Source organism: Molossus molossus, unplaced genomic scaffold (genome assembly GCF_014108415.1).
Source record: "Molossus molossus isolate mMolMol1 unplaced genomic scaffold, mMolMol1.p scaffold_m16_p_16, whole genome shotgun sequence".
Classification (NCBI taxonomy): Eukaryota; Metazoa; Chordata; class Mammalia; order Chiroptera; family Molossidae; genus Molossus; species Molossus molossus.
This window is the reverse complement of record NW_023425351.1, coordinates 10,343,119-10,357,148: the sequence shown is the minus strand read 5'-3', so window position 1 is coordinate 10,357,148 and position 14,030 is coordinate 10,343,119. Positions and strand designations below refer to the sequence as shown.

General features: G+C 43.4%; 1 pseudogene; it reads left to right on the top strand.

The window, feature by feature from the left end:
• The first annotated feature begins 7,229 nt into the window (after nt 1-7,229).
• On the top strand, nt 7,230-7,806 carry LOC118631612 (annotated as a pseudogene).
• Nucleotides 7,807-14,030: the final 6,224 nt, after the last annotated feature.

Here is a 14,030-nt window from a genome sequence, read left to right as displayed (position 1 = left end):
ACAGAGCTACTGACAAGCCTAATTATATTAAGAAATGTTCGTGCCCTAATAGAAAGAAGATTTTAATTGCCCAGCCTTCATGGAAGCCTCAGAAGCCCTCGGCTCCTGCTCCCTCCCAAAGGCTTTACCCTGTTCTTTCAGGTCCCCCAGAAGACCCTCTCACTGACCCTGTGGGGCCACCCCCTTAGCAGCCTCTGCCACCCGTCACTGCCATTGCCAGAGAGGCTGAAGCCCTTCAGCCGCTCAGTCCTCCCCATATACATGGCGGCACCCCTTATAACTCCCTCCGCAGGCGCCAGACTCCTCAGCTGCCATCCTGCCCCTCTGTCAGTTTGCTCCACCATCAGGTGGAGACCAGACTCGGCCCTTTATGGTCTGTGTCCCCTTCTCGACTAGCAATCTGTATAATTGGAAACAACAGAAACCCTCCTCTCTGATAAACCCCAAGGTTTAGTCTCCCTCCTAGAGACAGTCTTCCACACCCATCAGCCCACTTGGGATGACTGTCAGCAATTGTTGCAGGTCCTGTTCACCTCCGAGGAGAGAGACAGGGTCCACAGAGAGGCAGCGAACTCTGTCCTTGGGCCAGACGACCAACCCCTCATGAATCTGGCCCAACTAGAGGTCTACCTCCCTACCCTTCGACCCAATTGGGACCCAAACAACAATCAAGGTAAGGAGGGTTTAACCCAGTATCGCCAATCTCTACTTTGGGGCCTCTGCGGAGCTGCTAGAAAGCCAACGAATCTGTCTAAGGTAAGTGAGACTATTCAGAACGCGGGAGAGTTCCCCGTGGCCTTTCTTGAACGTCTCATGGAGGCTTATCGCCTCTTTACCCCCATAGACCCAGAGGCCCCTGAGAATAGACGGGCAATTAATATTGCTGTTGTCCCCCAGTTGGCCCCAGACATTAGGAAGAAACTCCAGAAATTAGAGGGTTTTGAAGCAAAGAATCTTGGTGAGTTCGGTGAAATAGCTCAGAGAGTATTTAACATCAGGGACGACCCAGAAACGGTTAATACCAAAAAAGTCACAAAGGTAGTCGTAGCCACTCTTTAGGAGAATCAGAAAAAGCAATGGGGAAATAGGCCTAAAAACACAGGACAAGCCCCACGGAAACCTCGGCCACCTCCTGACCCTAACCAGTGTGCCTACTGCAAAGAATAAGGCCATTGGAAGAAAGATTGCCCTAAGAGGGGGCCCAACAGAAACCTAAGGACCTCATCCTCCTTAGACACTGAATGAGGGGGCCGGGGCTCCTACAGATTAGGCCCCCGGGAGACCAAGGTAACATTACAAGTTGGGGGCCATCCTGTTGAATTTCTAGTTGATACTGGAGCCACCTTTTCTGTTCTAAAGGAGACCACAGGGCCACTCTCATCTGAGAAAACACCAATTGTAAGGGTGACAGGGAAATCCAAATCCTACCCTTGGACTACAGTGAGAATAACTAACCTAGGCAAAGGAACTATCACTCATTCCCTCCTAGTCATGCAGACGGTCCCTACCCCTCCTTGGCCGGATCTCCTCCAGAAACTGCAGGCTACCATCTCCTTCGAGCAGGGGGGCTCCACCCTGACCCTGGGGGAACAGGCGGTTTCTCTCCTGCTCTCTGTGCCTTTATCTGAGGAATACCTTCTGTTAAGAGAGCCCACCAGAGAAATCCCAAATGCTCTCCTCAAGAGATGGAAAAAGGAGATACTGGGGGTTTGGGGAGAAACTAACCCCCCTGGCCTAGAGAAGCATCAGGCTCCAGTTATAGTACAACCAAGCAGCAATGCCTCCCCCGTTCGGGTCCGACAATACCCGATCTCCATAAAGGCCAAGTTGGGAATAACTGTGCATATTAATGGACTCAGAGAAGCTGGCATTCTAAAACCCTGCCAGTCGGCCTGGAACACACCCATCTTGCCGATTAAGAAGCCTGGGACTGAGGATTTTAGGCCAGTCCAAGACTTAGGGAATTAAACACTCAGGTGGAAACTATCCACCCCATGGTTCCAAACGCTTCTGAGCCTGATCCCTCCTAACCATGTTTACTATACTGCCTTGGACCTCAAGGACACCTTGGCAGACCTCAAGGACTGCCAAGGACGCCTTCTTTTCAATTCCCTTATCGCCTCTCAGCCAACCCATCTTCGCCTTCGAATGGGTTGATCCAGAAGGGGGATTCTCAGGACAACTGACCTGGACCCGACTGCCTCAAGGATTCAAGAACTCTCCCACCATCTTCGATGAGGCCTTGAGCAAGGACCTCCAACTGTTCCGGGAAAGGTACCAACACGTCACCCTGCTACAGTATGTAGGTGATTTGCTTCTAGCAGCCGCTTCTCTTCCTGAATGTGAGGAGGCCTCAAAGGCACTCCTGCTAGAGTTAGAACACTTAGGATATCTGGTCTCAGCCAAGAAAGCTCAATTATGCACCGCCACCGCGACCTACCTAGGTTATAAACTCAAAGAAGGAAAACGGTCGCTCCCTAATAGCAGGATAGAGGCGGTCATGAAAATCCCTACCCCCACGACCAAGAGGCAGGTTTGGGAATTTCTTGGGGCTGTAGGATACTGCTGCCTCTGGATCCCTAGCTTTGCAGAGATTGCTAAACCTCTCTATACCAGCACAGGGGGAAAAGACAATGCCTCAATCTGGACTGAGATAGAACAACAGGCCTTTGAGAAACTAAAAATGACCTTAATGTCTACACCAGCCCTAGCTCTGCCTGATATCACTAAGCCCTTTCAGCTCCGTCTCTGAGACTCGAGGCATTGCCAAAGGGGTCCTAACCCAATCGTTAGGGCCCTGGAAGAGACCAGTTGCCTACTTATCTAAGAGGCTGGCCCAGCTGCCTGCAGGCCATAGCAGCTACTGCCATTCTAGTTCAAGAAGTGTCCAAGCTGACTCTAGGGCAAGACCTCCAGATCGCTGGGGCACACTCTGTTGAGGCTCTCCTCAGGAGCCCTCCAGACCAGTGGATGTCTAATGACCCGATCACCCAATACCCGGTACTCCTCTTAGACTCCTCCCGAATCCAGTTCCTGAAGACCTCTGCCCTCAACCCAGCTACCCTGCTGCCTGACAGTGACCCTCAGACTCCCCTTCATGATTGCTCAGACATTCTTGAGACTCTAACTAACCTGAGGTCTGACCTAACTGACAACCCTCTCCCAACTCCAGAGCATGCTCTCTATACAGATGGGAGCAGCTTCTTCTGGGAAGGGGTCCAGTATGCAGAAGCAGCAGTCGTCATGCAAGACAAGGTCATCTGGGCCCAGGCACTAGAACACGGGACTTCAGCTCAGAGGGCTGAACTAATTGCTCTAACTCAGGCTTTAAGATGGGTGAAAGGTAAGTCAGTAAACATCTACACTGACAGCCAGTATGCCTTCGCCACAGCCCATGTCCACGGGGCCCTCTACCAAGAAAGGAGACTCCTAACCTCAGGAGGGAAACAGATCAAAAATAAAGAAGAAATTCTTGCCCTTCTAGAGGCCATTTGGCTACCAACAAAAGTGGCCATTATCCACTGCTGGGGCCACCAGAACTCCGACACCCCTGAAGCTAAGAAAAATGCCCTCGCTGATCAGACAGCCAAGGAGGCTGCTCTGAGACCATTGGGGCTACTAGAGTTCCTTCCTGTCCTTCCAGAGAAATGCCTCCCCAAGGAGCCTCCTATACCCAAAAGGAGGAAGAACTTGGACAGAGGCTCAACTGCAACCAGGGACCGCGAGGCTGGAGGCTTCTTCCCGACGGGAGGATCCTTTTGCCTGTGGCCCCAGGCCGAGAGCTGACCCCAACCGAGGACACCCCAGATACCACATCAGCCTGCTTCCCTCGAGCCTCACTGGACTGGCCCTTTAACTGTTATCCTGACTACGCCCATCGCTCTTAAGGTAGCAGGATGGAAATTTGGGATTCACCACACTCAGGTAAAGAAAGCACACCCTGAACAAATACCTGAGCAATGGGCCTTACAGTGGACCAAGGATCCCCTGAAGGTAAAGCTCTCCAGGGTTTCCTCCTAGTCTCTTTCGTGACTCTGATCACCTGTAAGGCACCTACCCAACTTAGATGCATTCAGGGGTGGCCACTGCTATGAAGGTATGGGCCCCCACCTGACCCTTGGAGACCTACAAGGCTCTTCCCTTATGCAGACTCATGTGGGGACACTATCACCCTAACCCCATTAAGCCCCTCATCACAAGAGACTTGGGTCCTAACTGCACCCCCAAGACTTGGTTTGCTTGTGCCTTAGGACTGACTCCCTGCATCTTTCCTGTTGAAACCAAAGACTTATTATGTATTCTTGCTAACATTATTCCACAGGTTTATTTCTTCTCTGTTTAGCCTTAGGAGAAACCTGTTGCTTTTATGCTAACCACTCTGGTGTTATTAGGGAGAGCTTAAGCCTGGTAAGAAAGCGGCTGAGCAAATGAGAAAAAGCTCAGTCAGCCTCAGCCTCCAAGAACTGGTATGAGGACTTATTCGGCTGGTCCCCATGGCTCACTGCCCTTTCGGGCCCCTTAATTCTCCTCCTGTTAATGTTAACCTGTGGCCCAATCCTGATTAATCCTTAATGCAATTTATCAGGGAAAAAATACAGACTGTTAAGCTCGTGGTCCTGAGCACTCCTTATCAGAGACTAGCCATGGCAGAGGAGACTGAAGACACTTATCTAGATTCAAGGATTTGAATTAGCCCAAAGACCAGTGGGGAATGTGAAGGACAGACAATAGGGCAATAAAACAAAAGAACATACAGCTAAAGTACTGTGAAAACTTGTAGTTAAAAATTTCTCACTTGGTAGACCTTGCCCTGGACCCTAAGAGGATTACAGGGACTAGGTAGGAGGGAAGGAGATGGGCATCAGCCGGAGCTGACCACTATAGTGTGCAAATAGAACTGTTCACCCCTCAGGCATAATGGCCAACCGCAGATATCTGCTTCTGTATGTGCTTGCTTGCTCGCAGACCCTTAGCCCAATTTCTTAACAGGGGCTAAGACAACTATATAAGCAACCCACCCCCTGAGCTCGGGGCTGCTCTCTCCTCTGTGTAGGATGGGACAGTCACCGCGCGGCTACTAAAGCTCTCTTAATTCGAACCCAGTTCGGAGTCTGAGTCTGGTCTATCTTGTTGGTCTACAACAACATGTCTCTCTGAAGATTAACTGAGGCAAAAAATATAATATATGAAAATCCCTGGCACAACATGAGTTAATATTTAGTGTCTGAAATATTAAAATTCCTGGTACCTAGTAAGTACTCGTTAGCTTCACTATCTTTGTTCTCCCTCCTCCACTCCTCTTCCTGCTTTCATTGAATAGGGCACACGATAAGCCCAGACAACTATAACAAATTTTTTTCACTATCAAAATATGATTATAAGGTGCCAGAATTTTTTTTAAAAAAATTAGAATGTCAACAGAAACATCCAACTTTGAGCAGTTCTAGAGGAGCAGAGAGAAGATCCAATCCATACTCCTCTTCTCGCACTGTTTTGTGTAGCAGACTCTGCCGCAGTTTGTTAAAAACGATGGCTGTCAGATCGGCCCTGCCCCAGCCCTGCAGCAGTGGTATCAACTCCATATGCACAGCACACTTCAGCACAGATGTTCCCCGAACTGAATGGGGGAAGAGGGCCCGCCAGGCAGGCTCATGAAACATTCTAAACTTTTTAAAAGATAAAATGACTATGAAATCATGTTGAATGTTAAAATTAGAGTGGCAAATTAGAAACAAATCTGGAATGGTCATCCTACTAATTTCTTTTTCTTATAGCCAAAATAAGAAAGATCTCCTCCCCCAAAGATTGATGACATTCAATTTAACAACTATTGACGCACACACTACATTCTAGACACCAAGCTAGGCAGCAAAATTACAAAAATGAGTGTATACAAAAGGAAGCAGTGTCTAAATGTCTGATAATAAACTACTTTTTCATTTCAGAGTCCTTGGCCAAATTGTCTCAGACCCCTTTGTCCAGTCAATACTGGAGAAAGTCCAGTATTGACTCTGTCATGGGAATACTGAACACATTTAAAGACTGACACTCTTAACTGGTTTCAAACCTTTGTCCCTAACAAACAAGGCAAATAAATAGAAGAGATGGTGTCAAATTCCAAAGGTTTTTGTCTCTGACAAAATGCTCTCACATATTTCATATATATATTTGGCCACACTAAGGGGATGTTTCCAGGGAAATAAAAAATTAAGTAGTCTACTAGCCTAGGCCAAACAAGCGCTTGTCTTATGTGAATCTTTGTAATTTGTGTAATTTGAGGTAAATCTTTTTTTTTTTAAATAATATTGAAATAAAATTGAAGAAATTAATTAGTTCTCCCTCTGGTTTATCATTTCTTTCCATTTCGTTCTAAGTTTGAATTATGCAGACAAATGTCATCATTCTTGATATCAAAGCAAGAACCAAAAGAGAAGAAAAAGATAGAGGATAATATAAAAATTATCTCAGATATACTAAGGAAAGTTGGCATACTGGGATGGGGCAAAAACCTTGATGTTAAACCCCACACTGGCACAGAAGTTTTCATTTATATTTGAATCAGATAGGTATATATTCTAGTGTTATCATTCCTAGTATAAGAACTATAGTAGAATTGGTAAATTATTTAGGAAGCAAAGTCAGACTGGGTGATATAATTTGTTTTGTACCTAATATAATATGCATACCAAGCAAGAAACAAAATACCAAGTGAAAAATGGGGGGAATATATGCCTTTTGTAGATATAACCCCAAGCGTTTTTTTATATCCTATGCTTGTTCCTAGTTTGCATTCATTTAAGCACATGGATCTTTCTTTATCTAATATTCTATTTTATTTTTGTCCCTGTTAAAAGTGTAGTCAACATAAAATCAAATAATCCACCATTTTTTCTACATTCAAAAATAAAGAGATTCAAGACATACAGATAGCCAACAGGTACATAAAAAGATGTTCAACATCACTAATCATTAGGAAAATGAAAATCAAAACCACAATGAGATATTATCACCTTACACCTGTTAGAATGGCTATTATCAAAAAGACAAGGCCACAGTCTTCGCGGAGAGCCGCCGTGGTTTCCTGCTTCAACAGTGCTTGGACAAACCCGGTGCTCGACCCATCCCCCTCAGCCACCTGACCGCCTTCGGCCACCTCCTCTCCTCACCTCGCCTCGGACATCCCCAAGGCCCCGCTCCAGCGCAGCGCAGCCGCCCCTCCTTAGCCGCCCGCCATGACGTCCACCGCGTCCGCCTCGCAGGTGCGCCAGAACTACCACCAGGACTCGGAGGCCGCCATCAACCACCAGATCAACCTGGAGCTCTACGCTTCCTACGTCTACCTGTCCATGTCTTACTACTTTGACCGCGATGATGTGGCTTTGAAGAACTTTGCCAAATATTTTCTTCACCAATCTCATGAAGAGAGGGAACATGCTGAGAAACTGATGAAGCTGCAGAACCAATGAGGTGGCCGAATCTTCCTCCAGGATATCAAGAAACTAGACCTGACGACTGGGAGAATGGGCTGAATGCGATGGAGTGTGCATTGCACTTGGAAAAAAATGTGAATCAGTCACTACTGGACTTGCACAAACTGGCCACTGACAAAAATGACCCTCACTTGTGTGACTTCCTTGAAACTCACTACCTGAATGAGCAAGTGAAATCCATCAAAGAACTGGGTGACCACGTAACCAACTTGCGCAGAATGGGGGCCCCTGAAGCTGGCATGGCAGAGTATCTCTTTGACAAGCACACCCTGGGAGACAGTGACGAGAGCTAAGCCTTAGGCTCCCTTCCCATAGGCGGGGGGGGGGGGGGGGGGGGGGGTGACTTCCCTGGTCACCAAAGCAGTACGTGCATGTTGGAGTTACCTTTACCTTTTCTATAACTTGTACCAAATCATCCACTTACATCTTTTCATTTGTACCATTCCTTCAAATAAAGTAATTTGGTACCAAAAAAAAAAAAAAAAAAGACAAGAAAAAAGTTTTAGTGAGGATGTAGAGAAAAGGGAACCCTTGTGTACTGTTGGTAGGAATATATATTGGTGCAGCCATTATGGAAACAGTATAGAATTTTCTCAAAAAATTAAAAATAGAAATACTATATGATCCAGCAATTTCACTTCTGGGTATTTATCAAAAACAGATTAAAACACAACTGCTAAGAGATATATGTATTCCCATGTTCATTGCAATAGCCAAGGCATGGAAGCAACCTAGGTGTTTGTCAATGGATAAATGGATAAAGAAAATGTGGTATGTGTGTATATATATATAATTCTACTGTATATATATATATTATTATATATAATATAATATTATATAATATATATATTATTCAGCTATAAAAAGACTAAAATATTGCCATTTTGACAACATGGATAGACTCTGAGAGCATTGTGTTAAATAAAATAAGTCAAAAGACAAAGACAATTACCATATCATGTCAATTTTACATGGAATATAAAAACAATAAAATGAACTTGTAGATACAAAGAACAGATTGGTGGTTGCCAGAGGTCTGGGGGGGGAGGGACAAAAAAGAGTGAAGGTGGTCAAAGGTAAAAACTTTTAGCTATAAAATAAATAAGTCCTAGGGATATAATATACCACATAGTGATTATAGTAAACAATACTCTATTGCATATTTTAAAGTTGCTAAGAGTTCTCTTCACAAGAAAAAAAATTGTAACTATGTATTGTGACAGATGTTAACTAAACTTATTATGGTGATCATTTCACAATATATACAAATACTGAATCATTAGTTGTACACTTGAAACATATATGTAAGTGTATATATGTATGTACATATATTTCAATTATATCTCAATTTTAAAAATAAAATTTAATAGTTAAATAAATGAGATTCATTGCAAGTCCAATTACAATGCCTGTATTCTTTTTTTGTAGAAATTGATCAGCTAGGTTTTTGATTTATATAGACTGGTGCAACTGATGAAAAACAGGTTCGGCTGCCTGGCACAACAAAAGTCAAACGCATGAGGCAAATTCAAAGAAAGAGGTTTTATTCAGGTGACATGCAACCCGACAGAATGATGGACTCTGGTTTCAAAAACTATCTCCCTTTCCTGCTGAAGCCCCTAGTTCTCACAGATTAGGAAGGGAAGGGCTCTTTTCACTATCTAATTGTCTAGTTAGCTGTTGGGGCACTAAGGTCCTGTCTATTCATCTCTCTAGCTTTTGGCATGCTGAGGCCTTATCCATTCATCTTTTGGTGAGCATGGATTCTATTCATTCATACATCTAGTATTTGGTGAGCTCTGTGTAAGAACCACCCACCAGGCCATCTTAGCCAATGGAGGAGACTCCCCATAGTTCCCACTGTCTAGGTTAGTACTGGAAATATGCAAAGAAATTTCCAAGAAGACTGAAGTTGGAGCACTTACACCACCTGACTTTAAGACATCTTATAAATTCCCAATAATCAAAATGAAATCAAATTTGCATAAGAATCAACAAACATATCAATGGGACAAAATACAGAGAAAAAAACAGATACAAACCTACAGGGCTAGCCCAGCCAGCGTGGGTCAGTGAATTGAGCATTATCCCATGGACTAAGAGGTTCCACTTTCATTCCCAGTCAGGGTGCATGTAGGGGATGCCAGCTCCATTCCCAGTAGGAGTCATGCAGGAGGCAGTTGATTGAAGTTTCTTCCTCACATGGATGTTTCTATCTCTCTCTTCCGTTCTCTCTCCCTAAAAAATCAATGAAAACATTTTTTTTTTTTAATGCAGACTTTCAAGGCTATTTGATTTGCAGCAAAGGAGCCAAAAAAACTGAATTGAAAGAGGATAATATTTTCATCAACTGATGCTGGGTATTCATTTGGAAAAATAATAAAGCTTATCTCATGTCACACAAAATATCAATTTGAGATGAATTATATACATATATATAACAGATCAAAACAGCCCTGGCTGGTTTGGCTCAGCAGTTAGAGCATTGGCCCTCCAACAAAAGGGTCATGGGTTCCTTCCCCGGCCCCCATCATCGTTGTTTAGGAGGCAACCAATCAATGTATGTCTCTTACATTGTTGTTTCTCCAGCTCTCTCTTCCTCTCTCCCTTCCACTCTATCTAAAAATCAATGGAAAAATATCCTCCACTGAGGATTAACCAAAAAAAAAAAAAAAAATCAAAACATGAAACTTTCAGGAAGAAATATAAGGGACTACATTTTTGACTTGGGGGTAGGTAAAGTTCACTTAGGAAATAATAACATAATAGGAAAAAATAATCATTAACTACAAAAAAAGAAAATTGATAAATTCAACTTAATCATAATTTTAAATTTCTTACTAAAGGACATTTTTAAGAAACTAAATCCACAAGCCACAAACTGAGACAAACATATGTCTGTCAGATGACTGGTATTGAGGAAAGTAAGGAGTCCCTACAACTTAAAATAAAAACAAATAACCAACCCAAGGTAAAAATGGACAAAAGATTTGAATCTATACTTCACAAAAAATATACAAATGGTCAATAATCTCATTCAAAACCACTCATCATCATTAGTCATTAGGAATATGCAAATTAAAACCTTAGTAGCAGATTATCACACACCAACATGTAGAAGACTGACAAGGCCAAGTGCTTGCAGGCTGTGGAGCAACTAGGGCTTTCACACATTATTGGTGGGAGTGTACAATAAACAGCTACTTTATAAAATAACCTCATAGTTTCTTTGGAAAATTAACATCCACCTACCCTAGCAGTTCTATTCCTATACATTACCCAAGAGAAATGAAAATGCATATCCACAAAATACTTGTACAGGAATAATTATAGTGGCTTTATTCATGATAACCTAAAAGTAGAAACAGCCAAGTATCCATCAATAAGAAAAATGGATAAATAAGCTGTGGTATATTCATAAAATGTAACACTAACTAACAATAAAAATGAAATAAACTACTACTACACACAACAACTTGAGGGCAATTTCAAAAGTATTATGCTGAGTAAAAGCCTAACACAAAAGACTACATATTGCATGATTCTATCTATATGAAGTTCTGAAACAGAGAAAGCTAACCTGGATGTAGAAATAAACATTGTGGCCCTGGATGGTTTGGCTCAGCAGTTAGAGTGTCCGCCTGCAGTCCAGAGAGACCCGGGTACCTAGGTTGCAGATTGTCCCCGGCCCTGGTTAGTCGTGTGGGTGGCAGCCACTTGATGCGTCCCTTTCACATCGATGTTTCTCTCTCTCTCTTCCTTCCACTCTATCTGATGAAAAAATGGAAAAAATGTCCTCGGGTGAGGATAAAAAAAACTAAATTAATTTTTAAAAAATAGAAATAAACATTGTGACTGCATCTGGTGCGTAGGCACAAAGATTTACTGGAAGTAAACATAAGATAACTTTCTAAAGCAAAGGAGTTTTTCTACATGTTGATAGCCATTTGTCACACATTAGGTGTATGCATTTGCCAAAATTCATGAATAGTAGATTTACAATTTGTTGTTTTATTGTGTGTAAATTCTATCTTTAAAAAATAACTGTGAGCAATATTGAATTTAGAGGAAGTGTCTGCAACTTTCTTTGAAAATGAATAAAAAAATAAGATGTGTTGATGGGTCATAGAGAAATGGATATAGCCCTGGCCATTTTGGCTCAGAGGTTAGAGCGTCGGCCTGCGGTCCAGAGAGATCCGGGTATGGTTCCCACTAAGGGCACGTACCTCGGTTGCAGTTTGTTCCCGGCCCTGGTTGGTCGTGCGGGTGGCAGCCACTCGATGTGTCCCTTTCACATCGATGTTTCTCTCTCTCTCTCCCTCCCACTCTATTTGAACAAAAAAATAAAAAAATGTCCTTGAGTGAGGATAAAAAAAAAAGAGAGAGACAGAAATGGATATATTGATAGGCGGTAAAGAAAGTATAATAAAATGTTGATAAAATCTAGGTTGTGGGCATATGGGATTATATTGCAAAATTCTTTCAAATGTTCCATATATTTAAAATTTCTTATAATAAAATAATGAAAATGAACACAAAAGATTTTTGTGGGACTTCTGGTCAAGATGGTGGCGTAGGCAAACACAGTATCGCATCCTCCCACAACCACATCAAAGTTACAACTAAACTACAGAACCACCATCATTCAAAACCGCCTGAAATCGAGCTGAATGGAAGTCCTACAACTACAGAATAAAAGAAGCAGCCTTATCGAGATTGGTAGAAGGGGCAGAGAGGCACAACGGGCTGGTCCCACACCCACGTGTGGCAGGTAAAAATCAGGAGGACACCTCGGCTGGGAAGATCCTCCCTGAGGACTGAGGGGTCCCCCGTCCCACACCAGGCACCCTGCTCAGGGTTCCAGTGCCAGGAAGAGAAGTCCCCATAACTTCTGGCTGGAAAAACCAGCAGGAACTGAGGCTCAGGGAGGCTGAGGCAGCTGGAGCCCCAGGTAGCTCCTCATAAAGGGCCCACACACAGACTTATCGGACTTGCTCCCTTTAAGCTTGGAGGGAAGGCAGCTCAAGGGGCACCAGAGACATACAGGGAAGAACTGAGCTATTTAGCATTGGAGCAAGGGCTGAAGAGGTGGCTTTCTCCAGGACAAACTTGCTGTCAGAGGCCTTTGTTCCTTTGGTGAGCCCTTCCCTGGGGTGGCAGACAGCTGCCATATCTGGGACTCCAGCAACTTGGCTCACACTGGTTGCCCTGCCCTGGTGATTCCCTGAGGCCCCGCCCCACCCAACTTTCAGGCCCACCCAAGCTGTTGCCAGTGGCTTAATTATAGGATTGGCCTGTCTTGGACCCTGCTTCAGGTTTTCCTAAATTCTTTAAGACAAGCAGCATCTGGTCTCAGCTAGCCCCATACCTCTCGTTAAGTAATACACAGAAACAAACACAGGGAGGCAGCCAAAAAGAAGAGACAAAGAAACAGGTCCCAAATGAAAGAACAGAACAAAACTCTAGGAAAAGAACTAAGCGAAATGGAGAAAAGCAAACTCACAGATGCTTAGTTCAAAATACTGCTTATAAGGATGCTCAATGAACTTAGTGAGGGCCTCAAGAGCATTAAGAAGGACCAGTCTGAAATGAAGGATGCACAGTCAGAAACGAAGGAGGCACTAACTGAAATAAAGAATAATTTACACAGCTTCAATAGTAGAGTAGGTAAAGCCAAGAAGCAAACCATCGACTTGGAATACAATGAAGCAAAAAACAGCCAATCAGAACAGCAAAAAAAAAAAAAAGAAGCCAAAAAAATAAGGAGAGTGTAAGGAGCCTCTGGGACAACCTCAAGCGTGCCAACATTTGCATCTTGGGGGTGCCAGAAAGAGAAGAGAGAGAACAAGAAATTGAAAACCTATTTGAAACAATAATGGCAAAAAACTTCCCTAACTTGGTGAAGGAAACAGACATACAAGTCCAGGAAGCACAGAGAGTCCCAAACAAGATGAACCCCAAGAGGCCCACACCAAGACACATCATCATCAAAATGCAAAAGGTTCAAGACAAAGAGAGAATCTTAAAAGCAGCCAGAGAAAAGCAGTTAGTTACCTACAAGGGACTTCCCATAAGACTGTCAGCTGATTTCTCAAAAGAAACTTTGCAGGCCAGAAGGGAGTGGCAAGAAATATTCAGAGTGATGAAAAGCAGAAACCTACAATCAAGATTACTCTATCCTGCAAAGCTGTCATTTAGAATTGATGGCCATATAAAGACTTTCCCAGACAAGAAAAAGTTAAAGGAGTTCATCACCACCAAACAGTTATTATGTGAAATGTTGAAGGGTGTTTTTGAAGAAAAGGATAAAATATATGAACAAACAAAATGGCAATGAATACATATCTATTGGCAATGGAATCTACAGAAAAAATGAACAGGCAGAACAGAAACATTCTCATAGATACAGAGAACATTTTGTTGGTTGCCCGATGAGAGGGGGGTTGGGGGAATGATTGAAAAAGGTGAAGGGATTAAGAAGAACAAATTGGTTGCTAGACTGACAAACCTCAAAGAGAAGGGGGTTGGGAGGTGAGAAGA